This window comes from Microcaecilia unicolor, chromosome 1 (assembly GCF_901765095.1).
Source record: "Microcaecilia unicolor chromosome 1, aMicUni1.1, whole genome shotgun sequence".
Classification (NCBI taxonomy): domain Eukaryota; kingdom Metazoa; phylum Chordata; class Amphibia; order Gymnophiona; family Siphonopidae; genus Microcaecilia; species Microcaecilia unicolor.
The window spans coordinates 553,064,397-553,084,223 of NC_044031.1; the positions used below are offsets into that span (position 1 = coordinate 553,064,397).

The window sequence follows — 19,827 nt, forward strand, 5'->3', positions numbered from 1 at the left end:
CTTGTGGGGGTGTAGTTTGATAGTTTATTTTGATTTATTAAAGTATGAAGGATTTTGATGCATTTTGACATTTTTTAATATAATTTTTTGTATGTTCATTCATTCTGTCTATTTTAGTAAAAGAGGGTTTTTTTTTTAATCAGTAGATTTTCTCTGTTATTTTGGAGTTTTTAATGAGGATTCTTTTTTCCTCTTCTTTTTTTTTTATTACTGACCAATGATAATATCTTACTCCCAGTTATGATAGTGGTTTGATGCAATACTTTGGTATTTGTCCTTATTGGGAGATTTGAGGTCTTTGTTGTTTAAAACTTGGTTTGATAAGAAGAGGTGAATGTGATACAAAATTTCAAACTGTTTTTGTTTAGGTTTTGCTACAATATGGCTTACCATACAGCTGAGGGCTCTTGGTACAGAGTCAGCTGGGATAATTTGGTGGTTAGCTAAATTCAAGGCAAGTTCATTGGATAGTTAAGCAAGAGATAAGGAACTAATCTAAGTTATAGTGTGTGCAGCAAGCTAGTCCAGGTGCAAAATGAGTGTATAGTCAGTCACCCTATATATTAAAGACTTGGGAGAAGAGCCAGGCTTTCACCTGCTTCCTGAAGTAGAGGTAGTCTCAAGTTATGAGTAGCTCCTCTGGGAGTAAATTCCAGAGTGCAGGGGATACTCATGAGAAGGCTCGCTGACAGGTATCACATCGTACAATTTCTTTTGACAAAGGTACAGACAGTGATGATCCTTGAGAGGACCTTAGAGGTCTTAAAGGTGCTCTGTTTATATTGCCTTATTTTATTATGCACGTATTCTTGTTCCCCACTTAGAATTTCAACATAATACAGGTTAGAAATACATTTTATTATTATTATTCTCTTTCCATACAGGACTCCTTTATGTTTATCCCATGCATTTTTAAATTCCACTACCATTTTCATCTTCACCACTTCCCATTGAGGTGGCAGTAAGGGCTCCTGCAGTAACCAACCACCACCAGATTAGTGCCGAGCTACAGAAAAAGAATTTCCAGAGTACCAGAAATGGCACGCACTCCAGCTGTAACTACCGCTGGCGGACGCATTGAACCAGCGGTAGTTCTGGATTAGCGAGTGGTAAGCACACATTGGGCTTACCACCACTTTGTAAAAGATCTCCGTAGTTAGGACAGTTGCTTTGCTAAACTTTGTTTTGATAACCGGCTATGTTTCCACTTCGTCCACACACTAGTCAGTTTCAGCATAGGTGGTTACTGGGGATATTCAGCAGCACTATCTGTTAAGTGCTGCTGAGTATTCCCAGATAGCGCCACACAAGTGACTTAATGGAAACTCTTAAAACATTTAAGCACACAACAGTTTTAAGAAGGAAAAAGCCTCAGAGAACTGCTCTGGGTAATTTCAACTCTTAGATCTTGTTTCTCTATCATAGGCATAAAAAAAAACATTTCTATATTGTCTCTATTTTTTAAAATCCTTTTTACTTTTTTATAATTTTATCCACAAGTGATTAGATATTAAAACTGTCCATAAACAGTTGTAGCTTGAGTCTCTCTCCAAGGGTGGCCACTTTCCACAGCTCTTCTTCGCACCACTGCTTCAGGAGGTAATGAGACTTTTTTCGTTTTCTTTTTCTGTATTCCACTCCAGAGCTGCTCTAACTTCAACTTATGTTCTTTCAGTTGTTTGTCAAATTCCTCTAATCTTAATTGCATGTTTAAAATGGTTTCCTTTTCTTCTATTTCCTCTTTACTTGAATCACTACCACTTTTCTTGTCTCAATAATTAAGACCATTATATCCAATAAACAGGGTCATCTCTGGGACCGACACTCATAGCTAGTATGCAAAGTTCCTTCCATCATCTATTAAGGTGTTTCACATCTGTTTCAGCTGGCTCCAATTGTTTTTTTGTCTGAAAAACAATTGCTCTGTACAATTGGAAAGTTCCACTCCTTCCCTTCCAGGCTATGGTGTTATATACATAAGAACTTTGTTATAAGGGACTTATATCCGAGGTTCCTTATATCCAAAATGTACATCAATAAACTTATTTACGCAATCACAGCTCACAGACTACTGTTGTTAACAAAATGTACAGTATATGTAAATGCAAACAATTTTTAACATTTACATTTCAGTTAAAATAGTCTGATAGAGATGTTTGTTTAAGACAGTCAGTTCACTTGTAGCACAACCACGGTGTCAGTCTCTTAAATACATGGTTCAGTGAAGCCATGGGACTGTGTAACATGGTCTCTTATAACCGGAAGTCCACTATAACCAAACAGAAATACATGGGATGCCCTGTTCTCTCAGCCGGGACTAAACATTTAGTCCACTATATCCAAACTGAAATACATGGGATGCCCTATTCTCTCAGCCGGGACTAAACATTTAGTCCACTATATCCGAGTGTCCCTTATATCAAAGTCCCTTATAACGAAGTTCTACTGTAGCATACAACTGTTTAAGGCACAAGATTCTGTAGATTATGTTTTATCTAAATATCTCTTAAGATTGTGTATTAAAAACTGTCTTCAAGATTCAATGGTGGGGGGGGGGGGGGGAGTGGCCTGTCCACTGCACTCTTTCTACTGATAATAAACTATGATTCTTTTAATTTAGGAGTGGACCTTGCACACAGAAAGCCCCAAGAAGGAAGGACAAAAGCTATGGTTTAAGAAACTATGAATAAACAAAACAAAACCGCCAGATGGCTTAAAAAAAAGTAATCTCTTTTTTTCCCCCCATTTACAAGCTTAGAGTGATACATTTTTCATACTTGCAAAAAACAAAGTTATGCAATATTTGTGTCGGCCTACTGAAAATCACAGAAGGGATGCAGAAGAGTACAATAGCAGAGCTGGAATAAATGTTGGAAGTGGTGTTCAATGCTGCCCTAGTTCAGTTCCTATCACCTCCCACATACCCAGAATCTATGCACCCCAGCAGGCTTCCAGAATGGGTTCAGAACTCACAAACAGACAACCACGGGCAAGCTCTCTTGTTAAATTCCAGGACTTCTGTCCCTCACACGCCTTCCCACTTCATTTTCTGCAAGCTGGGAAACTAAAAGGAAGAAAGCGAGTGGGAAGAGGTGGCAAACATTTCACATGCCATCATTGAGCCTGTAAGAAGGAAACAGCAGGGGCGTAAAGCAAGGTTAGCAACAGTGATGGCGTTCAGGCAAATGTAAATATGCTAATGAGACAGTCTGCTCTTCCCTGCAGAGAAATAATGAAAAGCTTTTGAAAACGATACTTTTTCTTAATCTCTGAGATTTGTTGTAACAGCTGTTTCAGTTTAGTTATATTCATCAAGCCCTGAAAACTCTGCTGAACGGAACAGCACCATTTTAATCAATTTATTAATACGGCTTTTGACACCCTTCAGAAAATCCTCCATTTGTATATGGGCATCAAAAAACAATTACACAGAGAGTTTGAATGCAAGGGTCTTGGTAACAATCATCTGGCATTTCTGTACGAGCAGAGGTCAGCAGTGCCAGGTCTTGCCTCTGTTCCTTTCCACTAGGCTACTCCTGGAGTGGAGGAGTAGCCTAGTGGTTAGTGCAGTGGACTTTGATCCTGGGGAACTGAGTTCGATTCCCACTGCAGCTCCTTGTGACTCTGGCCAAGTCACTTAACCCTCCATTGCCCCCGGTACAAAATAAGTACCTGAATATATGTAAACCACTTTGAATGTAGTTGCAAAAACCTCAGAAAGGCAGTATATCAAGTCCCATTTCCCTTTCCCTATTTGAGATTCTACATGGAATGTTGCTACTATTGGAGATTCTGTTGCTACTATTTGAGATTCTACATGGAATGTAGCTATTCCACTAGCAACATTCCATGTAGAAGCCTGCCCTTGCAGATCAGCAACATACGTGCAGGACGTCAGACTCACAGAAACAGACGCCTGTGCGGCCGCACTGCTGATCTGCAAGGGCAGGCTTCTACATGGACTGTTGCTAGTGGAGGAGTAGCCTAGTGGTTAGTGCAGTGGACTTTGATCCTGGGGAACTGAGTTCAATTCCCACTGCAGCTCCTTGTGACTCTGGGCAAGTCACTTAACCCTCCATTGCCCCCGGTACAAAATAAGTGCCTGAATATATGTAAACCGCTTTGAATGTAGTTGCAAAAGGCGGTATGTCAAGTCCCATTTCCCTTTCCCCTTTCCATTGTTGTCATGGAAGAAATCATAGCTGATAAAAAGGAGGAGAATTTATTGGACCCCTTACCTCATGCTTGGTTGAGCCGGGCAATGCCACCGACCTCAAGGAACCCGAAAGACATGGAAGAGAAGAAAGCTCAGGACTAAAAGTGAACACTGGCAAGACAAAGTAGAAGAAAATGAATCAGAAGACAAGTGATGTGATAGAAGGAGTGAGTTAACCTACAGAGTAAGGCTACAACAGTCAAAGAAACTGAAACAGAAGTCAACTGATGAATCAGTGGGTCAGCAGTGAAATGCACTTATAGAGGGCTATATCAAATATTCGTATTCAATTCAATTCAGCTCCCAATAGTGCCCCGAATACATTATTCATATTCTGCTGAATAGTGATTTAAATTTGAATACGAATAATCTGAGGCTCTACTGTGCTAAATCCTACTGAAATAAACACTTGGTCTCTGATTTCATGTTGCTTATTTTATTATTTGTTATATTAAAGCTCAATATTTGTATTCAGTATTCATGTTCAGCCAAATAATATTTTTCACTATTCATATTCGGCCAAATTGTAAAATATGCTATTCGGTACACCTCTACTACTGACCACATAGGTGCCTTTTATTTTATTTATTTATTTAAAACATTACTAGGCAGGTTACAATACAAAAAATATAAAACCCACACATAAAGCATTCACTAAAATGCTTACAAAGTACGTAATGCAAAATTAGTTTTGAGATAAAAATGCTCGATTTCAAATGTGTTTTAAGCTGTTTCTTAAATAAAGATAAATCAGTAATACCTCTCGAATGATTAGACAGCTTATTCCAAAGCATCAGACCTAGAATTGAAAAAACAAATATTTTTGTTATGGTATAATGTACTTCAGAACTACCTGGCAAATACAGCAACTGTTTTGTTCAAAGTGCAGTGGGTGAGGAGGCTGATTATAATCAAAGAACACTCCGAAAATATTGAGGTTCCTGCTCAGGAAAAGATCTAAAAAACAAAAGTAACAACTTATAAGTAACAACTTATAATCAACTCGCTGACAAACCTTCCAATTCCAGCTACCATACGGGCTGCTGCATTCTGTACTACTTGTAAGGCCTTAAGCCTTGTGGCCCATATACAACACATTGCAATAGTCTAATTTTAATAAAACTATACCCTGAACAAAGGTCCTGAAATCTACCAAAGGAAGCATAGGTTTTAGCCTACTCAATCACTTTAGTTGGTAAAAGGAAGACTGATTTACTTTCGAAATCTGACCCTGCGTTGTCAGTTGCGGCATCCACCACTACACCCAAACTCACCACTTGGTCTTCTATAGGCAAAGTTACTCCCAATATCTGAACTGGATCATATTGGCTAGATCTGAGTTGTCTCCCCACTATGATCACCTCAGTTTTAGCCAAATTCAAAACAAGTTTATTCATTTCTATCCATTCCTGAATCTTCTCCAAATATTTCAACTTCTCTCCCCCTCAGCAAACTCACTATCCGTAGGGAAAAAATGAATAAATATCATCTGCACATACCCTAAAGTCTACTTCTAATTTACAAAGCAGACCATATAAAGACACAAGATACAAGTTAAAAAGCAACACCAACAGGACTGAGCTGACAAAAGGCATAACTTTTGGATAGGAAGTCAATATCACCATGGTACACAAAATTATCTACGGTGAAGCGCCAGGATACATGACTGAACTCATAGACCTACCAACCAGAAACACTACAAGATCATCACAAACTTACCTAAATCTCCACTACCCAAGTTACATCCAGCTTCTCCTATATAAGCACGCAACTGTGGAACGCATTACCAAGCGCCGTGAAAACAACTTATGACCACTTAAACTTCCGGAAAGCACTAAAAACTAACCTGTTCATAAAGGCATACCCTAATGATCCAACCTAAATGCCTGGACCCTGCAACACAACGAAACCAAAACCGCACTGGAAATAACTAAACCCTTCCTCCTCTTTACGAACCCCAAATGTTTTTGTCACACATGAACTTTACCCTACTACAACTTCACTCTGTATTTTGTTCATAACAGAACTGGCGATCGCCTAATGGTATTATGTAAGCCACATTGAGCCTGCAAAAAGGTGGGAAAATGTGGGATACAAATGTAACAAATAAATAAATAAATATCCAAACTTTATCTGTTTAGTAAGATGAAGAGCCAAGAGGCATTCTGGGGATGGGGGTCTAAAATTATGAAGAGACTATATTCAGCCACTACCCAGATAAATGTAACCATTTATGTAGGGGGACTACATATAGAGCAGTTCTAACTTTAAACACTGGTCATTTAAGTTCAGAACCACCTATGAAGTGGCCCTGTCTACATAGATAGGTCCACTAAATATTAGGTATAAATATAAGTGGATAAATTACCTACATATTTATGAGTGGAGGAGTGGCCTAGTGGTTAGGGTGGTGGACTTTGGTCCTAGGGAACTGAGTTTGATTCCTGGCACAGGCAGCTCCTTGTGACTGTGGGCAAGTCACTTAACCCTCCATTGCCAGCCGCATTGAGCCTGCCATGAGTGGGGAAAGTGCGGGGTACAAATGTAACAAAAAAAAAATATATTGCCCCCAGTAAAGTCAACCTATCCTTTTTGATACTGCAGAGGATCTAGGATCGAAGCAAGTGGAAAAGCTAGTGGCAGCCAGTGCATTAATGCAGACACAGCCCATTCATTTTGAACGGGCTGTGTTGGCATTGCCGCATGGCTTAGTAAACAGGGGGATAAGTATTTCAAACAGGAACATCCTGGGCATGATCTTATGAGCTTAGTGTGCTGGAAGCTCAGAAACTAGACCTTACAAAAAACAAGTGCAGTTTTTGTTAGCAAAGAATCTCAAAGTAAAAGCTGCATCAGAGGACATATGCAAAGTCTATTCATCATTGTGGCTGACCAGGTTATGCCACATCCAGGTAACTGAAACTGACATTTTAGCCATAGTGTTGTGACTGAAATGCTGGTTTCATTTACTTGAATGCAGTACAACCTCAACAATGGCAATGAGAATCATACCAGCTGTGGAAGTCTAACAGAATGCAAAATCTATTGTTCAGACAAGGAAAAAGAGGAAGATGGAGATGAGCTGTGTATGTTTCTCCAAGGACAAGCAGGTCATAATGTTCTCACAACCCAGGTGACATCATCCAACAGAGCCCAATTCAGATGCTGCCCAGCATACTATCTCTTTGAGAAACCTTAACAGCATCCCACCACAAATGCGCGGGCGCCTTCCCACCCGATGTGTGAACATGGGAGGTTGCATCAGTGATCTCTCCTCAGCATATCAACTTTTGGTGGTTTTGGGGTGCCTTTCCTGAGGGTATTTTTGCCTCATTTTTGGCTTTTTTCATTCCCCTACTCTTTTGTAGTACTTTAGTCTGAGTTTTTCGCGGTTTTAAGTTTCATTTATTTTCTGGCTCTAGCGGCCCTCTTAGGCCTAAGCTCCAGCTGGGTAGAATCAACCTTTTTCCCTCCTCTAAAACCTAGGTGCTCCGGTGCGTCTTGTCCGAATCCCTCCCTCCGAGTTCGGGATCGCCTACCCCCGGCCCTGTCACCACTTCTCCCTACTCACGTCACGCGATCTTCCCTGGTGGTCTAGTGACATCGGGGCAGGAAAAAGCCCCCTCTTTCCTGCCCAGCGCACTGCTCTCCATCCTCCTGTATGCAGCCTGACGGTCTCGGCGAGATTCAAAATGGCCGCCGAGACTTCAATTCTCGGCGGCCATTTTGAATCTTGCCGAGACCGTCAGGTTGCATACAGGAGGATGGAGAGCAGCGCGCTGGGCAGGAAAGAGGGGGCTCTTTCCTGCCCCGACGTCACTAGACCACCAGGGAAGATCGCGTGACGTGAGTAGGGAGAAGTGGTGACAGGGCCGGGGGGAGGGCGATCCCGAACTCGGAGGGCGGGCGGGCGGGCGGGCGGCCAGCCAGCCAGCCAGCCAAATCTACCTTCGGACTATAAAACGCACCCCCCATTTTCCTCCCAAATTTTGGGGGAAAAAAGTGTCTTATAGTCCGAAAAATACGGTACTTACCTGTAGCAGGTGTTTTCTGAGGACAACTGACCAATTATTTTCACAAGACCTCCCTCCTCTCCATAGAGTTGTCTTTCCAGCTATGTTATTATACTGCTGCTCTTGCTCTTGCACGCTGTGCAGGAAGGCACCCGTGCATGCGTGGTGGGATGCTGCCAAAGGCTTCTTAAAGAGACAGTAGGTTGGGCAGCATCTGCACCAAGCTCCGTCAAATGACATCAACCAGTTTTGAGAATAATTGGCCTGCTGTCCTCAGAGAACATCTGTTACAGGTAAGTAACTTCATTGTATCAAATGTCAACTGACCAAGGGCATCATTGGCAACAGGCAAATAGCAGAGACAGATCACAAGTTTGTGGGCCCCTTCCTGGCCGTAAATGCAAAGTACATAGTTTTACTATCCATTACGCAAGGAACACCATATACATGCAATTGTGCAAGTGTTTTAAATTTATACAACTACATGTATAATATCATGTTCTGTTTTAAAGTTAAACAAATATGTGTATAACATCAAGTATCTAGCTCACTGGCTGTTGTACATGTAATTAGTAATTCCTGTCTAACAACAGGAGACCTATTGTTCATGTAGACATTGGGCTTACAGTACAGTATCTTCACAGAGGCTTCAGCCTTGCTTTTCTCCATGAAAACTCATCTACCACATCATCAAAGTCTAACTGTTTAGTAAGTTCTTGTTTCATCCTTGTACACAGCTCATTTTTTTATTCATCCCATACATGAGAATGACCGCTTTCCCTCACAATTTGTCACCAGTACGGTTAAAATCAGTTTCAGATCAATATAGACATTAGGGAAAGTACATTGCAACCCATATTTCGGCAAAGCATCCATCAGTTTCTATGGCAGCATTCCACCATCTGACTCCTGTCCATGACACCAGGCAACAACTGCTCTCAGCTGAATCAGCTTATTGTCCAGGCTGCTGTCCAGGTCAGCTGGATACATGTCTGAAAGGCACTTGGCCTTGTGGATGATCGAAGAAGCAGGCTCTGCCTCTGTAGCGAAAAGTACGCCAAGCAGCATACACAGATGATTGTAAGCATCAAGACGGTGCCTGAGACTGTTGATTACATTGTCAATAGCCACATTAAATGTCTCTTGATCTTCTGCCTTTGAGAGTAAAGTCTGAACCTTCATCATCAGTTTCATCAGTGAAACGCATTTTCATCTCTGCTGAATGTCCTTCTTGTAGGCTCGACTAACACCAGGAACATCTAGAGCTTTGCATTCATAGCTGTCAAACAAATTTTTTGCTCATTCAGGAAAGTCAGTAGCGACTTGGCTCCAACACCCAATGTCATATTTCTGCAGTACAGTAGACATTGCATTAAATTGAGCTAGAATGGTGTTCCAGAAATTTGCCATGATAGCAGTTTCTAGGGTGGTTAGCTGTCCACAGAGTCCATCAGCTTTTCTCTGCATGTCACACTTTTCAGCTACATCTTCTGAAATAGTCTGCAATGTCGACTTTATATTGCTACAGTTATACCAAAGGGCTTTGGCAGAATCTGCTTGAGTACTCCACCATGTGGTTGACAGAGATTTTAGCGTGACTGTGACAGACAAATCGGCATTTGAAAATATCTTGTTCCAACAAAAGGTGGAATCAGTGAATGCACAGCACAAATTACATAATGGCTTGAAGGATTCTCTCTTTTGAGGTGTGCTTGCAAGCCACTGTAGGTTTCAGACATTTTACTGGCATTATCGTACGACTGGCCGCAACAGTTCTTTTACCATCAACTCTAAACAGTCCCCCAAACTTTCGCTGGTGTGACTGTAGATTGGCTGGAATGCTACAAATTGTTCTACAGTTTTACCATTGCTGTTCACAAATCTTAAAATAAATGTTAACTGATCAGCATGAGTCAAATCAGATGTTGAGTCAACAATCACAGAAAAATACTTTGCCTCTTGCAGCTCTTCTTTTATCTTCTGCTTTGTTTTTTCACCCATGTGCTCAATGAATTCTTCACAGAGGGTTGATATGAAACACTAGTGCGGCCCTGCTGGCCATATTTCTTTCAAAATGAGTCGAATTCTGCCAATAACTCCAGAATCCCCACACAATTACCATTTTGGGGGGACACAATTATTTCATCATCAGCCCTAAAAGCCAGTCCCCTCTCAGCCAAAGTCTTTACTACTACCACCACTCTCTTCAAAACCTCCCGCCAATACCCCTTTCCTTCATTACCTGCTGATACAGGCCATAATCCACAGTAGCTCCAGAACTTCATTGCAACAAGGAGAGCATTCAACTCCTGTGCTCCTCTCTTCTCTCATGATTTCCCATACATTCTGGATGCTTCCAATTGTCAAAACCAGTAACATGCTATTTAGTCAAAAATAGTTTACATACGAAAAAAAATACATTGCCAATAGATGGAGAATGTCCAAACTCCTTTGGCACTACTTGCCGATTGCTCAAGCTACAGTGTAGCAACTCATTAGTAAGTACATGTAGTGAGGCTGGGTAACTGGGATGTTGTTTGTGGAAGGTTTCTGGCCATCTTTCGTTCAGCACTGCTCTGACATGATTATTATGACTTCCCATAAAGCAGGATCAGTTGTGGTTTCATACCAGTAAGAGGTGATTATCTTGTTTTCTTCTATCAGAGCCTCAACTTGGATGCATGATTCAAGGTCCCCAACTCCATCTCCTGCAGCTGCCTCACACTCATAATCACCATATTGGCAGCTGTGTTTTGCAGCTATTGGCCTGTCCACTGACAAAGACACAAATCCAAAAGATGTTATTAGTTTCATGTTTTTAACAATTCCAATTCTTTCTTATCTTTTACTTTTTGAAGTTTGCACTTAGTAGTGCTATTTAAAGGCTTACGATCCATTTAACAATAACAGTATTGACAATAGCCTACAAAATCAGAGCCATATTAAGGCATACGCAAACTAGGCCAGTGCCTAGGGCCCAAAAATTTAGGAGGGGGCCCTGTTCGATGTGCTCAGGATTCAGGAGCAGGCTAGAATTTCCAACTGTTCGGGTTTTTTTCAGGGTTCTAAAATTTGTAAGTTATCTGTATTGAATCTAGAAGGATGGCTAAAGTATCTGGATATTTTTCAGAGTTTAGCCCTCTACATCTCTCCAATCCTTCCCTCTTCCAGTGCAGAGACTGTGGTAGGATCCAACCAATGGGAAGGATGCTTGCTTTAGTCACAGGAAGTGTTATGGGGGAAGCTGAAATCTACACAGGGCCTTGAAGAGAACTGGTGGCACGAGTGCCTTGGGAGTGGGGGTAGTTGAAAAGGAGTACTGTAGGAACGAAGAATGGAGGGGAAGTATGAAGGGACAGTTGCAGGCTGAGAAAAGGAACTGGCAGCAAATGCAAGAACTTTACATGATAAAAGGACAGACCTGGTAGGATACTGCCTGAATGAGCACTTGAGCAGCAGCATAGCACTAGAAAGATTGCTAGAGATTGCATGCACATGTGTATGTTTCTGTATCTCTGGTGGGGACACAGGCACATATAAATAGAGCTTCTCTTTGAAAATCTGGACTGGAATAGAGAAGTCCAGTGGTGCATATGTACTTGTACAAATACAGTATGATGACAATTATCCAAACGCCGATCATCTGGATGTCCAATTATCCAGACCCATTATCTGCCCAGCAGTACAGTGCCTTCCCAGCTAATCCTCATGGTCTGCGCAGTCTGCTGCAGGAAATGACGTGAACGGGAGCAGGGATGCAGCAGAGAAAAGTCCTGCCATTTCATTCACCGGCCCCTTCCTTTTCTCCTCCTGACTCATACACAGCAGAAAAAAGCTTGTGGGGACACATCAGAGAAAAACCTCTCTCTTTAAGCTTGCGGGGACGTGGCAGAGAAAAAAACGCTTGCTTGGACATGGCAGAGAAAATAGCCTTGTACTTTCAGCTTGCAGGGACATGGCAGAGAAAAAAGCCTTGCTCTTTAAGCTAGTGGAGATGTGGCAGAGTAAAAACCTTGCTCTTTCAGCTTAAAAATGGCAACAAAGCAAAAAATGCCCGAAATTATGCCCAGTATCAAACACAACTCACATATCTTTAACTACTTTCCAAAACATATCATTTTGATAATATGGATCTTCAGATATAACAACACAGGTACTGCAGAATCAACTTATCTTAAGCAGCCGAGTATGAATCGTCATTGATCCAAAATAATTTTTCAATAATTTTTTGTTTGCAGATAGAGAACATGACTCTCCTCACCTGATACAAAATAGGGAACCACAAAAAACATGCAGACAAAAACTAAAAGCAGAGATGCAGGATTCTGAATGTCGTGCAACACCAGAGAAACAGAAAGAAATACACATTCTCCAGTGCACTACAAAATAAAGCCGACAGATGTAAATTAAATCACTACACTGAAAATAAAATCATATTTTCTACCTTTTTAGTCTGGTGATTTTATTATTCCAATCATCTTTGGCTCTGCTTTCCTCTGCCTGTGCTCTTAACTCTATTTGCAGGGCCTTCTTTCCATTTGCAATTTCTTTTCTCACCTCCTACCCTATGTCTGGTACTGATCTTTCATGTTCAGCTATATTTGATTTCTCTGCCTCCTCAAATCTATCTTGTTTTCCCTCTCTCTTCTCTTCATATGTAGCCTGTCTCCTCTCTTCCCTTTATATGCAGCCTGTCACCCCTCTTCCCTTCCCTTTATGTGCAGTCTGTCTTCCCTTTCCTGCAAGTCTAGTCTTTTTCCACCTTCCTCCTCCCACTCCAAAGGAGGTTACATTGGGAACAGGAGACTGTATGAGCCTATGTAACCCATTATATGGGCTGAAGCCAGTAGGTGGAGCTTGCTGGCAGTAAGCAGAGACTGCCACCATTTTCACTCACCCAAAACAACAGCAAAAGATTATTAGAAATAACAGACTGCCTATGCATGGTCCATCTGTAAAAAAGTCAAAAGCTGTTCCAGTTGGATACACAGTGCCTTAAAAGGTGGAGGACTTCAGATTTTTTAAAACTTATTTGACAGCTTTTTAATTTATTTGAAAGCTTCCAATATGTAAATATAAATATCATGAAATAAAAATTGAACATCACTAAAACAGCTTAAAAAATTATTGTAGCTGGTAGAAACAGCAGTTATAAACTTTGTTAGATGTTAAATGCTCCCATGTTTTAACCTAATTAATTTTTTTTAATTGTACTTATAAATTACTACTCTAACAGATGAAACCAATGCTTCCTCTATGTACATCCAAATGCTGCACAAGCTGGCACGTTTGAAAATATAAGTTGAGATCAAATAAAAATGCTGCCAACAATAAAGAAAGACAACGTGGACAGAGCAGCTCATAGGTTTGTTTGCTTGCTTTGTTTTGGGTGAACGGCTGCATGGAGGAGATGGAAAAGGAGACCAACCTCATTGGAGTCATCTTTTTTAAGTCATGCCGTCTCCTGTTCTCAATCTAAGTTCCTTACTCCTTTCTGGCTCCCCCACCTCCTCTTCTCTCTCCCCTGCCGCTGCTTCAAACAGGAGACCTCAACCTGACCAGCACTGTTCATTCTGGTCCACCTCTTCTATCTATTCTCCCCCCCCCCATTCCGTTTCAAACCTGAGGCTCAGGGTTGCCAGGTGGAAAATTTTTTTCCCACCCAAACGAGCCCAAATCCAGCCCAAAACCCGCCCAAACTCAAACCCCGCCCCTGACACCCCACCCCACGTCATCACCCCCGCCCCCGCTGTCATCAACCCCGCCCCCGCCATCATCAGCCCCGCCTCTCCCGTCATCGGCCCCGCCTCCCCCGTCATCGGTCCTGCCCAAAACGTCACTAACCCCGCCCAAAACATCACTAACCCCGCCTCCTGCGGCCGAAAAAAACGCTCAAAAAACCGCCCAAAAGACACAAAACAAGCCCAAAAAACCGCAACTCGCCGCAGGCAAAACCCACCTGGCAACACTGCTGAGGCTCCTTCCCAACGCAGCGGTTCTGAGCTCTAACAAGAAAAAGATAAAGCTGCCGGTACAGAGCCGCATGCTGCAACACTGACAGGCAGACTCTGCTGGAACCTCCCCCACTGCAGCAGGTAGTTTGTCACAGGGCAAGGTTCCGGCAAGCCTTGCTGTCAGTGTTGCAGTACACCACAATAAACCCTGCCTTCATGAATATGGGGGCAGAACAGTCATAACATCAGACAGGGTTTTAGGGTTTAAATTATAAGACACTACCTCTTAAGGGATCTTTAAATACAGTTGAATTGTTTCCATAGGTGTGTTAGCTGAGGGCAAGGGGATGTGTTAGATAGAAGAGAGGCAGAATGGCTGCAGGCCACTATGGAGGCGTAGGCATCATCTATGAACACCTTTATTTTTTAAAGCATTTATTTATAAATTTTCATTTTACAAGGGTCACTTGCAAACAGTAATACAGAGATGATTGCACATTAATACAATATAAGAAGAAAACAATCCCAACTAGATATATGGATTATATACAATCTTTCTCTTTCTTAGACCACAAAGTGAAGAAAAATAGGGAGAGTGAAATAAGACAAGGAGATCAATTAAACAGTAAACAGAAAAAAGAAAACATGGTATTAACCTGATTATCCCCAGATATTACTCATCTACTTCATTATTCCACATTGATCATCTGGTTGGCTTCCTCAAGACCAAATACAGCGTATTGTCAATTCATTTCATTGAGAACATACTTATTGTCCAGGTTTTAGTTAGAAATAATACATCTGATTACATTCTCTCTCTTTTAAAAAACAGAAATTATTTAACGATACATATACTCAAGTCTCTAATTCAAATCCCACTGATTAAAGCAATCCCAGTTTTCACAGGCTTCAAACCTTTTGAAGTAATAATTAACGAAATATTATGCACACCTTTTTCTTTTAATCTGCTTTAACTCAGTTGCCTAACAGACATATATCTATTTAAATTTACACAGTTTAATTTTTTTGCCACTTTATTCTTTGGTGTTTGATATATATTTATAAACTCAGGCCCCACCCCACCCTACAGACCTGCCCACTTTAGCTTCCCCAAACAGCTGCACTACCGACCACCTATGACAATGATGTAAATGGCTTTAACGGATGTAGGTTGCTCTGGCAGACATGGGGTCCCCCAAACTGAAAGGTGCTAATTGAATCACACTGATTGATGTTAGCAGATTTCACGTAGCTACATAACTAATCTGAGAAAGCAGATTTTACAAAGAAAGTTGAGATTGGAATGTGGACGTGGTCAATTCTGAGAGTGTTTTAGAAAAGGCTCTGCCAAGTATGCACAAACAGCAGGAGCAGTCATTTTGTAATGATGCAATTGGGAAAAAAATAAGGGAACAGGAAAGGGGAAGGGATTTGATATACCACCTTTCTATGGTTACAATCAAAGCAGTTTTACATATTATATACGGGTACTTTTTATGTCCCTGGTGGGCCTACAATGTAAGGGTTTTCTTGTTTTGTTTCGTGTTTTTGTGCTTCATAAACCTGGCAGCTTCCATGTGTAAGTGATGCAACTGTCCAGTTATACCGACCTTGACATTTAAGTGCTGCCAATTTAAGTAGTGAAGGTAAAATTTTCGTTTTTCTTCATTTTGGAGGGGAACTAAACAGCAGGGGGTGATGGAGAATTACTCCCTTAATCCCTCATGAAAATCTCTGGACGAAACAAGCACATTTTTAAAATCCATGAATATCTTTGATTTGTGTAAAAGCTGACAAGGAAATCTGTTCCATAAGCATGCATTCCCTTTGCAAAATGGGAAATACAAATGTAGATTCTTGCTCCATTCAAGGCACAATGGCACATCCATACCACATCCCCATCAAGTTCCCTTTTAATTGACATTTACGCATGAAGATACATCTACAATAACTTCCATCATCTGTCTAAAATAAACGCTGATACCAAGGTGTATTTTCACAGTATAGAAAGACCCTTTGTTATCTTTAAAAAATAGGAGAAAATATATTTGGAATTTCCCTGGGAAGACATTTTAGTTTTCAAACATATTTGTAATTTGGTTTTCAATGGATTTATTTATTTGTTACATTTGTACCCCACATTTTCTCACCTATTTGCAGGCTCAATGTGGCTTACATAGTACCGTAATGGCATTTGCCAATTCAGTTGATAACAAATACAGGTTATATTGTGGTCTAATGGTGACAAGATGGTAGATCTATGAGGGTCGAAGGGAATGTAGATTGTATATTGTCCAGTACGATTATTGGTTATGCTGTGTTGCTGGGTGTGGGGATTTACGGTGGATCGGTGGGGTAAGCCTTTTTGAAGAGGTTGGTTTTTAGTGATTTCCTGAAGTTTAGATGGTCATGGATTGTTTTCACAGCTTTTGGGAGTCCATTCCATAATTGTGCGCTTATGTAGGAGAAGCAGGATGCATAAGTTGTTTTGTATTTAAGTCCTTTACAATTTGGGTAATGTAGGTTTAGGTGTGATCGTGATAATCCAATTCTGTTTCTGGTTGGCAGATCGATGAAATCTGTCATGTATCCTGGGACTACCCCGTAGATAATTTTGTGGACTAGAGTGCAGATTTTGAAGATGATCCTTTCTTTGATTGGGAGCCAGTGCAGCTTTTCTCGGAGGGGTTTGGCACTTTCAAATCGTGTTTTACCAAATATCAGCATGGCTGATGTGTTTTGGGTGGTCTGGAGTTTTTTTGTGAGTTGTTCTTTGCATCCCAAGTATATTCCATTGCAGTAATCTGCATGGCTTAGGACCATTGATTGTATTAGGTTATGAAAAATTTCTCTCGGGAAGAAAGGCTTTAATCGTTTAAGTTTCCACATTGAGTAGAACATTTTCTTTATTACGGAGTTTACTTGGCTCTCAAGGGTAAGGTTGCTGTCGATTTAGACTCTGAGTATTTTTAGGCTGTCTGAGGTAGGAAGGGTGTGTCCTGGGGTGTTTATGGTTGTTGGTTTGTACTTGTTGTGTTGAGATGAGAGGATGAGGCAGTGTGTTTTTTCAGTGTTCAGTTGGAATGAATTTGCCCAGGAGTCCATGATGTTCAGGCCGTCATTGATTTCATTGGTTATTTCTGTTAAGTCATGTCTAACGGGAATGTAGATTGTAACATCATCTGCATAGATAAACGGGTTGAGGCCTCAATTGGATAGGGACTTTGCCAGTGGGATCATCATTATGTTGAAGAGTATTGGTGATAATGATGATCCTTGGGGTACTCCGCAGGCTGCTTTCCAAAAGAGATGAAATTGAAAGAATAGTCTCATACATAACCAAGGCACCCAGAGGACTAACAGTACAGAGCATTTCACAGGACCGTATAAGTGGAAACACAGTAGAAATCTTGAGACACTTTGTCCTGTGAGCTGTAAACTCTGCTGGACGTGCAGCACAAGGATGAGGGGGTTTCATTTGTTGAGGGATTATTCTAGGAATTGTCCTTTTTGTTTGCCTGTAGGTTTCTTCCTAACTGATAATATCTGATGTTTTATTTTACCATTTGTACTTACCACAGATGCCAATTTTCACAGGTTGGGTATATGAACATAGAGGACTTCAGAAAAGGGAAAGAAATGACAGCAGCGGCAATGTTTTTAAATTGGAGTTTGCTTGAAAGTGGGCACTCCTCAGACAAGCTGAGCATACTTTAATGTACCATAAATTACAAATAAAAACTGATCACAAGCTGCTTTGAAATTTGCAGACTGCCAATGCACAAGCTGGAGAGCAAAGGTAGATTGCTCAAATAGCTGTATTTCATTTTGAGATATAATATAAACGCAGAGATTGAATAGGAATGTGGATTTTCTTTCATGCTCACCAGCTGGGGACAAATCAGAGAAGGGAGTATCGCGCTACGTGTAGTTATCTGTAGCAGAAAGAAAAAGCAACATCAGATAATGCCAGGCATACAGTAAGTATCCTTAGTGTCACTGGCCAGTACCATTTCTAGTTGTGCTCTAAATTCTAAAGTCTGTACTGTGAACTTTTTTCATCCGGGGAATGCTGGTATGAAGAAGCACTGCCAACAAAATCAAACTACATTCTAAAGAACAGAAAACAGAAAACAACATGGGAAATTTTTCTATTTCCTCATGTTGCATCAACATGTGGTGAACCTCTTTATAAAGGTGGTTAATAAATCCCAATAAATAAATAAACTAAATAAATATGTGAAGGAGTAGCCTAGTGGTTAGAGCACCAGGCTTGACATCCATGGGAGCCCAGTTCAAAGTTTGTGAGTCCTCCAGGGACAGGGAAACTAACTAGTGTACCCAAATGAAAAGGGAGTGTTGATGCCCCTGTATAAGTCGTTGGTGAGGCCCCACCTGGAGTATTGTGTTCAGTTTTGGAGGCCGTATCTTGCTAAGGATGTAAAAAGAATCGAAGCGGTGCAAAGAAAAGCTACGAGGATGGTATGGGATTTGCATTACAAGACGTACGAGGAGAGACTTGCTGACCTGAACATGTATACTCTGGAGGAAAGGAGAAACAGGGGTGATATGATACAGACGTTCAAATATTTGAAAGGTATTAGTCCGCAAACGAACCTTTTCCGGAGATGGGAAGGCGGTAGAACGAGAGGACATGAAATGAGATTGAAGGGGGGCAGACTCAAGAAAAATGTCAGGAAGTATTTTTTCACGGAGAGAGTGGTGGATACTTGGAATGCCCTCCCGTGGGAGGTGGTGGAGATGAAAACGGTAACGGAATTCAAACATGTGTGGGATAAACATAAAGGAATCCTGTTCAGAAGAAATGGATCCTCGGGAGCGTAGCCAAGATTGAATAACAGAGCCGATAGTGGGAGGTGGGGCTGGTGGTTGGGAGGCGGGGATAGTGCTGGGCAGACTTATACGGTCTGTGCCAGAGCCGATGGTGGGAGGCGGGGATAGTGCTGGGCAGACTTGTACGGTCTGTGCCCTGAAAAAGACAGGTACAAATCAAGGTAAGGTAAACACAAAAAAAATGGCACATTTCTTGGGCAGACTGGATGGACCATGCAGGTCTTTTTCTGCCGTCATCTACTATGTTACTATCCAGCTTATAATCGAAAGTGATCGCCGGCCATCTTCCGACACAAATCGGGAGATAGCCGGCGATTTCTTAAAAGTGGTGAAATCTGTATAATCAAAAGCGGCATTTTTGACAGCATCGCCGCTTTCCCGTCGCTTCGCCGGCGAAAGTTCAAGGGGGCGTGTCGGTAGATTAGCGAAGGCGGGGCATGGGCGGGCATGGGTGTGGCCGGCTTTCGCTGATAATGGAAAAAAAAAAGCGGAGTTAAGCAGTATTTCGCCGGCTTTACTTGGTCCTTTTATTTTCACGACCAAGCCTCAAAAAGGTGCCCCAACTGACCAGATGACCACTGGAGGAAATGGGGTATGACCTCCCCATACTCCCCCAGTGGTCACCAATCCCCTTCCAAACTAAAAAAATATAACTAAAAACCTTTTTTGCCAGCCTCAAATGCCGTACCCACCTCCATGACAGCAGAATGTGTTGTATCCTCCGACAGCCTTTCCCTGGTTGCGATGTGGCTCTCGGGTGAGTGTGACACCTTTTCTGTTAGGTGCCCTG

General features: G+C 41.5%; 1 protein-coding gene across 1 annotated transcript in view; it reads right to left on the reverse strand.

Annotated features, from left to right (window-relative positions):
• Positions 1-4,284: 4,284 nt before the first annotated feature.
• RRM2B (ribonucleotide reductase regulatory TP53 inducible subunit M2B) overlaps positions 4,285-19,827 on the reverse strand; it is a 210,522-nt gene continuing 194,979 nt past the window's right edge. Inside the window, exons 10-11 of the transcript XR_003943708.1 lie at positions 4,977-5,015; positions 4,285-4,327 (exon numbers count right to left, since the gene is read on the reverse strand). The gene's annotated coding sequence lies outside the window, so the exon portion shown is untranslated. The remainder of the gene's footprint in view (positions 4,328-4,976; positions 5,016-19,827) is intronic.